At 45.0% G+C, this 12,783-nt stretch overlaps 1 protein-coding gene across 1 annotated transcript in view; it reads left to right on the top strand.

Moving 5' to 3' along the window:
• The first annotated feature begins 10,952 nt into the window (after positions 1–10,952).
• Positions 10,953–12,783, top strand: part of triob (trio Rho guanine nucleotide exchange factor b) — an 81,673-nt gene continuing 79,842 nt past the window's right edge. Inside the window, exon 1 of the mRNA XM_067238884.1 lies at positions 10,953–11,001. The gene's annotated coding sequence lies outside the window, so the exon portion shown is untranslated. The remainder of the gene's footprint in view (positions 11,002–12,783) is intronic.

The raw sequence follows: 12,783 nt of genomic DNA, 5'->3' as shown, positions 1-12,783 counted from the left end.
GTAGACTTGTATTAAAACATTCAAGCCATCAAAAATACTACATAAACAGCATATCTGACACCACACAGAGACAACAACACAATAGTTTTACAGTTTCATAAAGTTTCAAAATGAACGGAAAATATGAGTCCACTTCGCATTAGCTCTACATAAAATAATCTGTAACGTTGTGTTTTGCACCGTTGCTATAGCAAAGTATTTCTCACTCCCCAGTCAGTCAACCCCTCTGTCCCCCGCGGTAAGTGTGCACGCTCTTTCAGTTACACATGCGCACTGGAACGTTCCTGGCTGCCTGCGTTCAGTATGCATCTTGTTCATTTCGGATAAATATAGCGCTATTGCCTATCATAGGCAGTGTTGTGGCCTTATACCCCAAAAGTGAATGGGGAAGATAGGTGAAACCGTGTCTGTCTGAAGATGTCGGCCAAATCAGCTAGAGGTTAGGCTACCTGAACCGCAAAGTGTTTACAATAACGTCCAAAAGAAAACACAGCCGTGAGAAAATTCTGCAAAGAGACGCTCACTGAGACGGCTGGCACTAGGCCTACATCAAACTTTAACCGGCATTTAGAAAGGAAACATAAAAAAAGGCAATCTAGGCGTAAGTGACGCAAGCAAAGAAGCTACCTAACGTTTGCAATCTGCCTCTGTCCAAAACGCTTCAGAAATCTCTTCCCCCTTTACACAAAGAGATTTAGCGATGTAACATACTGAATGTTTCAGGGCGTTAGTTTCAATTGCTTGCCAGATTTTGTTTGTGATAACGAGCCAGGCCACATAAAGATGTAGCTAAGGATGAATATAGTTACTGTAGGCTACATCAACGTTAACTCATGTCAGCTGCATACTTCTCCCGATTTAATTAAGTTAAGTTAAACGCCGCGGTACCGCGCTACTTCATGTGGGTGAGAGAGAGATGTGAAAGCAGAGACGGATAGGCCTACTAATGCGCCTCCACTTATAAGAAAAACAAAACAAATATGTTTTGTTTTCATAATAGGCGGCTTTGCCTGGCCATAAGCACACGGCACTATAAGAGTGCTAATGTTGAGTTCAAATACAAAGTTACAGATCAAACCTAACTTTTTACCAAGTCAAACCCTACTGCTTGTGTGTTTTGAGTGGTCTGGTCTCGAAACCTCAAAATCGTGGTCTTGTCTCGGTCTCAATACACTGGTCTTGGTCATGACTTGGTTAGGGTAGGTGGTCTTGACTACAACACATATCATACGAACTGCAGAAATTGTGCTGACAAGTAAATGAGATACCCTAATTATGATGAGTTAGAGATGGAAAACGCATTTAAAAGCTTGATAAATGTTTTACGACTAAGGAATAATGTAAGCCTCCAGTTACCACATGAGCATGTGACATGGGAGGTTCTGTCCTCTCGTGACTCGTGGTTATAGCAGTGGACCTGTGTGTGAGTATAGCGTCATATAAACGCTCATACTAAATGTTTTCTACCGTCCGCATCTTTACGTTTCCACTTGGCAAAGTGCTACAGTAAAGAGAGTAACATTTTCCGTCACCAGGAGAATTGACAGACAAATAGGAATAAATAATTCTCACATTGTTATGGTTTATGACAAACCTGCATTTCTTTTATAGACTCCACGGGAACTGACGGTAGAGTGGACCTGTTTCTGAAGTTGGCTTTGGCAGACCGAAAACTGAAAGACATTGCCTACCAATAAAATTCCACCACGAGGGTTCTCGGACAAAATAAGTGAATATTGAATCCTGAAATAGAATTTCTCTTGCAAAGTAGGCCTACACGTCATGAGAAATTGGGTATAAAATGCCGGAACGTTCTGCCTATATAGCATATAACACTTCCCAGAAAAAACACTTTCGGCACAAATAACGTGTTGTGACCCGTTTCCTTGGTAACAGATTCCTTTCAGGGGTTGTGAAAGGAGCGCTTCTCCGACGTACCTAAACACACAAAAATGGCGTTTCTCGGGAAAAGTTTTTTGCCGTTTAGCATACATTTTTGCGTTTAGCATACATTCGAAAAGCTGTTGGTTGTCGTCCATAGTGTGTTAGGCTACAGTTGCAAAGAACTAGGCTATTGGCCAAACTCACATGCAACGATTTTTACCAACAATCTTAAACTGTAGAGGGAGGATAAGCCTATCAACCGTAGGCTATATTCAACTCTAATGTCGATTTATAATCATTAACCAAAGTAACACGTCCTGTCCAGTGAAGTGGCGGAACAAGACTTTTATATTATGGGGTGGCCATGGCTATACTTTAGGGGGTCCATTCATAGACATATATACATGTCTATGGGTCCATTGACCATGACAGATTGTGTGTGTAACCCTAGTCTGGTATCTAAGGAGCTGGAATGAATCATATGATTGATGATTAGAGGTAAAAATGATCATTAACTTAAACCTGAGTTATTCAAGGGTTAGTGTGGTCCACTAGGGTTACTTCACTCAAACTCGTTAACATAGCCTACATGTACTAAGAATAGCCAGTGTCTCTACCTCTGCACTGCAACACACACACACACACACACACATGTGAACACACTGTACTCACATACTGGAGAGCCTTGGGTCACTGTTTTCATGTATAAACTGGGTCTGTAAAAGTTTAACATATAAAAAATATTTACAGAAAATAAAGCTCAAACACCAAGGAGATAAGATAGCATTTGTGTGTGACGTAATTCGCAGAGTTTATTTACAATTTACATTTTTGGAGCAGCAGGTCTGGTGCTTGATACAGCTGGGACTGTCTCAATGACCCCCCCCCCCCCCCCTGGCAGCTCTGCTTTCATCAGAGTAGCCTCGTTTTCAGAGGGATTGAAGCCAGTTCAGTACACGACCACTAGGGTGCGCTGAGGCCGTGTACCATTATGTTCACCTTCGGTCTGGACCACTTTCTCCGGGTGCCAGCGTACCACCTTCCTTTCGCGCGGTCCGGACCCTTAGTGAGTGGTTTGTGGTTTTAATCCAATCCATGTTGGCAGTGCTGTTAGCCGAATAAATATCAGAGAACATAAACCTTTGTTTATTAAATGTACTCTGTTATTGATTTTGCATATTTGTTGTTTTGGCCATTGGTAGCCTACACTGGCCTACTGTTAAATTGTTTTATTTTAATAATGAATTGTTTTTGTTGACAGAGACAAATAAAAACAACAAATTCTAATATTTTGTCTTGGAATTATATTGTTATAATGTATTTTGAAAATTTTCATTTGATATCTGGTGTGTGTGTGTTAGTTGACTATATCTTGACAAAACGTCAGCCTTCTGGACACTGGCCATTCATTTGATACTGTAGCTGGACAAAATGTCAGCCTTCTGGGAACAGTCACATATATCGATAGCTGTTGTCACAATATGTGACCTCACTGTTACATGGCTGAAAATGTCTGACACACCAACCAAGGTGACGTCTTTGTCCATGCCATGGATAACCTGAAGACAATCACCCATCTGGTTAACAGCTAGACCTGGGCACAAGAGGTCACACTATATCTGGACAGAATGTCAGCCGTCTGGACACGGCCATTCATGTGATACGATATCTGGACAAAATGTTATCCTTCTGGACACTGGCCATTCCTGTGATACTTAAAAATTCAACTACCTTAACTTGCTTAGTTAAAGTCAAGTCAAATTGTATTTCTATGGCACATTTAAAAGCAACAGAGTTGCATCAAAGAGCTGTACAGCAACATTTCAATTAGACCAGGCAAGTGTCAACATGAACAACACATGGACTACAGAACACACAGTGAGTTCAGTATCCAGAACCCAGTCCTACAGAACACACAGTGCAGTATCCAGAACCCAGTCCTACAGAACACACGGTGCAGTATCCAGAACCCAGTCCTACAGAACACACAGTGAGTGCAGTATCCAGAACCCAGTCCTACAGAACACACAGTGAGTTCAGTATCCAGAACCCAGTCCTACAGAACACACAGTGCAGTATCCAGAACCCAGTCCTACAGAACACACAGTGCAGTAACCAGAACCCAGTCCTACAGAACACACAGTGCAGTATCCAGAACCCAGTCCTACAGAACACACGGTGCAGTATCCAGAACCCAGTCCTACAGAACACACAGTGAGTTCAATATCCAGAACCCAGTCCTACAGAACACACAGTGCAGTATCCAGAACCCAGTCCTACAGAACACACAGTGCAGTATCCAGAACCCAGTCCTACAGAACACACGGTGCAGTATCCAGAACCCAGTCCTACAGAACACACAGTGAGTGCAGTATCCAGAACCCAGTCCTACAGAACACACGGTGCAGTATCCAGAACCCAGTCCTACAGAACACACGGTGCAGTAACCAGAACCCAGTCTTACAGAACACACGGTGCAGTATCCAGAACCCACTCCTACAGAACACACGGTGCAGTAACCAGAACCCAGTCCTACAGAACACACGGTGCAGTATCCAGAACCCAGTCCTACAGAACACACGGTGCAGTATCCAGAACCCCTCTTCATAGACCAACAGAATAACATATAACACACTAGCTAAGAATAATCAAAGGACAGAGAACAAATAAGATTTAAGAACTAATGAGATAATTGACAAATTAATAGTTAGGAATTAACATTCATAACGAATACTCAATTTTTTATATAGTAGAGTCTGTACATGAAAGGCAGCCTTTCAAATGGAAGATTAAATACTATTAACCCATATTTGAGGACGTTTCCGTAAAAACCGAAGGGAGGCACTGTCCACTCTCGCAAACCAGTTGGCCTGCTACGCTATACAGCAGTCTAGTACAGGCTGCGACATCATCACGAGTTAGAGCGGTCCTGGCAGGGAATCAGACTGTGTTTATCAGGATGTACGTGTTTTTAAATAGAATACCTGCCATAGGATTATTTTGTCAGGTATAGTGACAAACTACCCCAACCTTCAGCTATTCCTGTCTGATATATCACACCATGACAATTGACTATTTTATTGACGAATATGACGGCTCAAGAATCAACAGATAGAATACTGAATTAATGAGAAGTAGGGCTGTGATTTGGTGCCCCTCATTCGGAAGAGCAATTAACAACATGTAGTAGCATAATATCCTTCCCCTCTAGACCTCCCCCATCCCAATGGAGTCTGCATCGACTTCCCCTCCGCGCGGCTCGGGAGCGCCGCAGATCGGCAATAAGAACGTTTTATTCCAGTCAAGATGGAGGGCTATTGCCTACTGAGGGGAAACCCAACAGCGTGACCGTTGCGGGACAATATTCGCACTTTCAATGTAAGGCTGACCCGCCTTTCCGCAGATCTAACGGAGTCGAATATTTGGTGATATTTTGACGTGACGTTATTCCAGCAATGAGCTCGGGCGACGGGATAGATGAGGGTCCGAATGATGCGGCCGACATAGCGGCGTTTTTCAAATCTGGTAAGTCAAAAAGGGGCGAGTTGCTGTAGCCCATGCCATCGGTGAGCGATTTGCCGTTACATTGTTGCTGTGCATATTGCTCTGTTTACCGTCAGTGATTGTCGTGTGCGTGCATGAAAGGATTTCGGAGACACAGACTGCAGGCGCCTACTCATAAACGCATTTAACAGGGAATATGTAGTTTTCATAGGGAATAGATGACGCCTATGCGTTTCTTATGGGTTATTGGGAGGAATCAACATTTTGAGGCGAGGACACGTAATTAAGTAGGCTGTTCTGCGTCATACGTGGACCCATTTCTATACTTCGCAGTCTAGTCCAACTCAAACCCATATCGATGACATTATTGTGTGAACAAACTGTCAGTGGAATGGACCGATGCGTTATTTCTAGAATCTTAAAACGGACACACGCACAGACACAGCATCTGAGGCGTTGGGACTAAGGCCTAACGTGAATTAACAGTGACAGTACGTGGTCGATTTGGTCAGAATGTCCTACAGACATGGACTCATCATCACCTCGCAGATTAAAGCAAAAACACGATTAGATGCTTGTTTACTGAGAATGTTGGAAAGTACGAGGGAGACCACCACTGACGCTGCTCGTGCAGCTGTCTATCTGCTCTACCGTCAGCTGTCTTTGTGACACCTGGTGTCTCCTGGTCACAAGTGTTGTCCACCATCTCTCTCTCTCTGCTTCTCCCTCTCTCTCTCCCTCTCTCTCTCTCAACGCTCTCTCTGCCTCTCTCTCTCCCTCTCTCTCTGCCTCTCTCTCTCTCTCTTCCTCCCTCTCTCTCTCTCTCTCTCTCTCTCTCTCTCTCTCTCTCTCTCTCTCTCTCTCTCTCTCTCTTGACATGCCATATGTCTACTACATCTTACACTACCTATCTTCGGGCTGCCCAGCTAGGGGTCATGTCTGTGGCCGTTGGTGTATCGGATCACAGCTTCCTCTGTCCTCTGTTAGTAATAACAACGTTAGTCAGTACTATTATAGTTACACTAGTGACCATCTATCTGAAATAGGAAATAGGAAACATGCATTGTATTATATGCTGTTTATCAGTCTGTTTAGATGTTGTAAAATTACATCAGATATGACCTTTTTTGATGAATTAATTTATCTATAAACTTTTTGCTGCAGTTGTTTACATCGCTTGCATAGCTTGTTATTTTGTGGGTTGTTGACATTTTCTTAGATCCTGCAATGTGAGCTAAACTGCTGTGTAATGTTCCTACACAGCATAGAGAAAAGTGTCATGCAAGGAAACTACAATGTGTTACAGTAATAGGGTTCAGACACACCACAATCATTACAAGAGGGAGAGAGAGAGAGGACAGAGATGAGAGAGATGAGAGAGAGAGGACAGAGATGAGAGAGATGAGAGAGAGAGGACAGAGATGAGAGAGAGAGAGAGGACAGAGATGAGAGAGATGAGAGAGAGAGGACAGAGATGAGAGAGATGAGAGAGAGAGAAAACAGAGATGAGAGAGAGAGATGAGAGAGAGAGATGAGAGAGAGAGATGAGAGAGAGAGGACAGAGATGAGAGAGTGGAGAGAGAGAGGACAGAGATGAGAGAGATGAGAGAGAGAGGACAGAGATGAGAGAGAGAGATGAGAGAGAGAGATGAGAGAGAGAGGACAGAGATGAGAGAGTGGAGAGAGAGAGATGAGAGAGTGGAGAGCAGGGTGGAGTGCGTCTTGCGTACTCTGCAAACGTTTGAGCCCTCCTCTGCTCCGGCCGGATAATTGGCAGTTGGTGAAGCTGAAGCAGAGAATAGTACCCGGAGACAGCCTGGCATCGCCCACACCATCCACTTCCTCCTTCCCCCCTCCACGGATCAAGAAGAGCATTTGAGCTATCTTTGCCCAGACTGTTCTCTCTCTCTCTCTCTCTCTCTCTCTCTCTCTCTCTCAATCCCTCTGTCTCTACCACTTTCTTCTTTTCTCCTTTCTCTGTCTTTTCTCTCTACCCCTCTCTCTTTGTCTCTTTTCTCTCTGACACTCTCTATCTCACACTGTCTCTTTACCCCCCCCTTTCTCTCTACCCCTCTCTCAATCTCTCTCTACCCCCCACCCCTATCTCTCTCTTTTTCCCCTCCCTCCTCCTCACCTTCTCTTACCCTCTCTCTCTCTCTCTCTCTCTCTCTCTCTCTCTCTCTCTCTCTCTCTCTCTCTCTCTCTCTCTCTCCTTCTCTCCACCCCCCCCCTCTCTCTCCCTCCCATCTCTCTCTTGCTCTCGCTCTCTCTCTCTCTCTTTCTCTCTCCACCCCCCCTCTCTCTGTCTCTCTCTCTCCACCCCTCTCTCTCTCTCTCTCTCTCTCTCTCCACCCCTCTCTCTCTCTCTCTCTCTCTCTCTCTCCACCCCCCCTTTCTACACGTAGAGAAGTGATCAGGACTTCCTACAGGCTGGATTGATGTCTTTACTGAGAGACAGTGGACAGCCTAATGCAGTCAGAAGGAGCATAAATGACTTCCTCCCATCACTTGTCACCAGATGGCTCAGTAAAGGAGGAAAGATGGATGGATGGCTGGAAGGATGGATGGAAGGAAGTTTCTACAACAGTGAAACGTTATGCGTCAATATTGGTCCCACAATCCCCAGTGTTTTAGTCAAGCAGCAGTGTAAGTGATGTTTCTGCAGGCCACACAGAGAAGTCCGGGCATGCAGCATACATGGGACAACCTGGATTCTTGGTTTGCGTTGGAGAACCCTGTTGTCCACGTGGGAGAACCTTGAACCCTCTAATCTTCAGGCAGAGGCTTGTGATGAAGACATCTTCTCTCTGTCTCTTCACTAATGGAGGGACTGAGTTCAGCTGATTTCTGGGGTTTATATGTTTAAGCAGTCTGGAGTTTGGAGAGAGATTTTACAGCAACAAACACCTCAACATAACAGGACCAAGTCAGGTCTGTTGAACCACGACATCCACAGTGTGTCCTCTAGTACGTGTCATTTAAAAGATGGCATTCCTGTGATCCCTGCAATTTTGTCACGCTAATTGACTCATTCTTATATGGTCTTAGCGACAGTGTAGAGGCCACAAGGTGTGCGTGCATGTGTGTCTGCTTGTGTGTGTGTGTATGTGCTTGCATGTGTTTGAGTGTGTGTGTGTGTGCTTGCGTGCATGTGTTTGAGTGTGTGCTTGCAAGCATGTGTTTGTGTGTGTGTGTTCTTGCGTGCATGTGTTTGAGTGTGTGCTTGCATGCATGTGTTTGAGTGTGTGTGCTTGCATGCATGTGTTTGTGTGTGTGCTTGCGTGCATGTGTTTGTGTGTGTGTGTGCTTGCGTGCATGTGTTTGTGTGTGTGCTTGCGTGCATGTGTTTGTGTGTGTGCTTGCGTGCATGTGTTTGTGTGTGTGTGTGCTTGCGTGCATGTGTTTGTGTGTGTGCTTGCGTGCATGTGTTTGTGTGTGTGCTTGGGTGCATGTGTTTGTGTGTGTGTGTGCTTGCGTGCATGTGTTTGTGTGTGTGTGTGTGTGTTGCTTCAGCTGGGCTCCCTGTGCTGCCTGTCCCCGGCAGACAGCTGTGCACAGCCTGGCAAACAGGAAGGGCTCTTCCAGCGTAACATCCTCTCTCCCTCTGAAGAAAACAACATGTTAGGATCCCAGCTCACAGCCATCGAGTCATCCTGGGGCATCGAGCTGAACTGGTTACACTCCTTCTTGGTGTAAACACCACCCACCTTCGTCAGTGTTGCAGCTGGAGCAGCCTGGATGGGAGAAGGTTCTAGATCACTCGATGTTGCAGCTGGAGCAGCCTGGATGGGGGAGGTTCTAGATCACTAGGTGTTGTAGCTGGAGCAGCCTGGATGGGGGAAGGTTCTAGATCACTCGATGTTGTAGCTGGAGCAGCCTGGATGGGAGAAGGTTCTAGATCACTCGATGTTGTAGCTGGAGCAGCCTGGATGGGGGAAGGTTCTAGATCACTAGGTGTTGTCACTAGGTGTCGAATGTATAGATGCACAGTGGAGAGTTCATATTTTGAGCTCATGATCTGCAATCAAATGTTGTTCCGCTGAGCCATATGTCTCTAGAGGAGGGGATCCCCGCTGAACAGCTCCTTCCAAGGTTTCTTCAGTTTTCTCCTGTTTTCCTCAGAGTGTTTTCCTGGTCTTCTCTGAGGGTTCAGGATGGTTGAGGTGCAGTTCTGATGACGAAGGTGAAGCCCTCTGTGATACTGCGTGTGAAAAGGGCTGTAGAAATAAAAATAGTTTTGATTGCATTTACATGTAGTCATTTAGCAGACACTCTTATCCAGAGCGACTTACAGTAAGTACAGGGACATTCCCCCGAGGCAAGTAGGGTGAAGTACCTTGCCCAAGGACACAACGTCAGTTGGCATGACCGGGAATCGAACTGGCAACCTTCGGATTACTAGCCCGACTCCCTCACCGCTCAGCCAACTGACTCCCTTCAGATTGGATGAACCGTAGGCGTGTACTTGGCCTAGGTCTACTTAGACAGCAGGATATCTCTGTCTCAGATGAGTAGACACGCTTGGTATTCCAGTGGTGATTTACGGGTGACTAAACTGTGTACAGCTGTGGATTCTCTGAACGGGAGCCTAGATTATGGTCACATGCGAATGATTCCTCACGTGTCCTTGAGACAGTAGAGACGGTGTGATATGACATGGAGTCCTCGATACCACAGTACGCTAGCCCATGATGCCTTGCAGCATATGCTGGTGCCGTCTTTTAAGAATCGGGGCAGAGCTAAGCCGCCCCGCTTGCTCCACTGACCCAGAAAGGGCACTGCAGTACCACCTCAAGCCAGCAGGGTTGTCCAAATTAAAAGCTTTCTGAAAGCATGCATTTTTCATGTCAACAGAACTCCCGATCGCTTGCTAGGCTGTTTATGCACCTCCTCTCAAATCCATGCTCACATGTGCGGGACGGATGTCAAAAGTAACAGCCTGTTTTATTTTCTCACGTGCCTGAGATGTAAGAAAATAACCACCCCAAAGACGAGGATTTCTTGAACCCCAGAAATGTGGTTCTTTGGTTCAGTTTTTTAGGGGGTGTTGGGCAAGTTGAGATCTTTCCTCACAGATTTTGAACAAGTTTAGTATGGGTGTAGGGATGTAGCTCAGTGGGAGAGCATTTGACTGCAGATCAAGAGGGTTCAAATCCCCCCGTGTATTCTGTGTTGGATGAAAGCGTCTGCTCTGGAATTCGCTCTGTGATGTCTTGCGTGCTCCGGTCTTGTGTGAACGCTGGCCACAAAACAGTTTCACCTTACTGACAATAAGATAACATTCAACCTTAAATGAACTCATTATCATTATAATTAGCTGTGCAGTGAGAATACCCAGTCAGTGTATTGTCCTTGTTGTGTTGATCTGTTGTGGCGCCACGGTGTCATGAAGGATGGTGTGTGAGGGTGTGTCTAATGCTGCTTAATCTGAGAGAGAATCGAGCTCCTCAAAGCAGCCTTCTTACTGTCATTGTGCCGGCTGGAGGATCGCTTGCTCCTGGTCAGACAGTCTGAAAGCTGTCTAACTGCTCTTCTCAACTCTCTCTCACCTTCTAGATTGTTCTCTCACGCAATGTGAACCAAAACTGGAGGGACCAAGCAGCCAATCATCAGGTCTGTATCTTAGTTTACATTCTGGCTCAACTGAAATGCATTTATGAGCAGAACTTGTTTTTGTGTTCAGTAACTGTGTTCCTGTATTCCTCACTCATATTGGATTTGTGGTTAACAATACTAACCCAGTTGACTGAGTTAAGGGCGATAAAAGGTAGTTTCCATAGAGACGTTATTAGGGAACTTCATGGTGTTCCCATGTTCCTGGGACACCCAGGATGCCAGGAGGCACTTTCACTCCTGACCACTAGAGGCAGTCAACTCTCCAGCACAGGGACAACACCCAGAAGGCTCACAAACACACATGCACTAAAACATCATACCATAGAGAGACAAGCAAACTCAAAGAAAGCGTATGTTGAATCATAATTACAATTATGTAAACTATTTTCATATTTCAAGTCGAAAATCCGTTTATGCAAACAAGGGTATCAGATGTTACCAGATATTATAGCTTAGATTTTTCTTATCATTTGGTGATGCGATGCAATCCCCACTATTAAAATTATTATTACAAATTCATAAATACAATAAAATAATTAATTTTTAGTTCAGGTTTGGCTGAGCAGAGAGTTTTTCATCACTCTGGAGCCCTGACATTATTTGGAAGGTGTTGACTAAACATGTCCGACGCAGGGTAACAGGAAGTACAAATATGCTTCATAATTTCTGTCCTGCACATGCAGTCATACATCTCCTCCATATTGATTTCTGCCTCAAGTCTTAGTGCAAATAACTCTCCTGAGAAAAGTTTGCTCCAGAAGCAGTTAATATTTAAACAAGCTGGCACAGGATGGACGCCAAGGCAGAGGCAAGAAACAGGAAGTGTTACATTAAGGGACTCTCATCCTTCAGAATAAAAGCTCACATTATAGACTGTTGATTCATCCCTTGTATCTATTGATATGCAGAAATCTATCAGGAGAAAAACAAACTATTCTGACAACAAGATATAATCATGTACTTATTTAAACCCGCTTTATCCAAAGAGACGTGGGTCTCAAATCTGCAAAGATTTGCCTTCAAATGCCACTCAGCTTTACTTATCCCTGATGCCAACACATGTTGAATGGGGACAGCGGTGTTCATGACATCGGATAGCGGGCAAGCTGCTTGTTGATATAAAAGGCCTGTTTTCAGAGCTGGAATAACAAGTCGCAGGATGTTACCCCCATCCCACAGAGAGAGCTATCCTAGTGGGTGTGTTTCTGGGCTTGTGTGTGTCTGTGTAGTTTGTGTGTCTATGCCGTGTGTGTAGTGTGTGTGTGTGTGTGTCTGTGTGTTTTTTGGGTGTGTGCATAGTGTGTGTTGAAATGTCTGTGTGGTTGTGTCTGAGCATGTCTGTGTCTGTCTGTGTGTGTGTGTCTGTTTGAGTATATGTGTGAGTGTGTGTCTGGGTGTGTGTGTGTCTGGGTGTGTGTGTGTGTTTTTAGAGGAGATAGGCCTATGCCCTTTGTTAGAGAGAAGTCTACTGAAAATCCATTGAATGTGTCCCTAGGGCACCAACACTACTGGAGGATATCATGAACTCATACACACTGGAGATGCCTCTGCTCCACTGCAGGCCACACACACACACACACACACACACACACACACACACACACACACACACACACACACACACACACACACACACACACAGACACACACACACACATGCACACACACACACACACACACACACACAGACACACACACACACACAGACACACACACACATACACACACACACACACACACAGACACACACAGACACACACAGACACACACACATACACT

The sequence above is a fragment of the Osmerus mordax genome, chromosome 6 (genome assembly GCF_038355195.1).
Source record: "Osmerus mordax isolate fOsmMor3 chromosome 6, fOsmMor3.pri, whole genome shotgun sequence".
NCBI classification, from domain to species: domain Eukaryota; kingdom Metazoa; phylum Chordata; class Actinopteri; order Osmeriformes; family Osmeridae; genus Osmerus; species Osmerus mordax.
The sequence above is the reverse complement of the archived record's forward strand: the minus strand, read 5'-3'. Positions and strand labels throughout refer to the sequence as shown.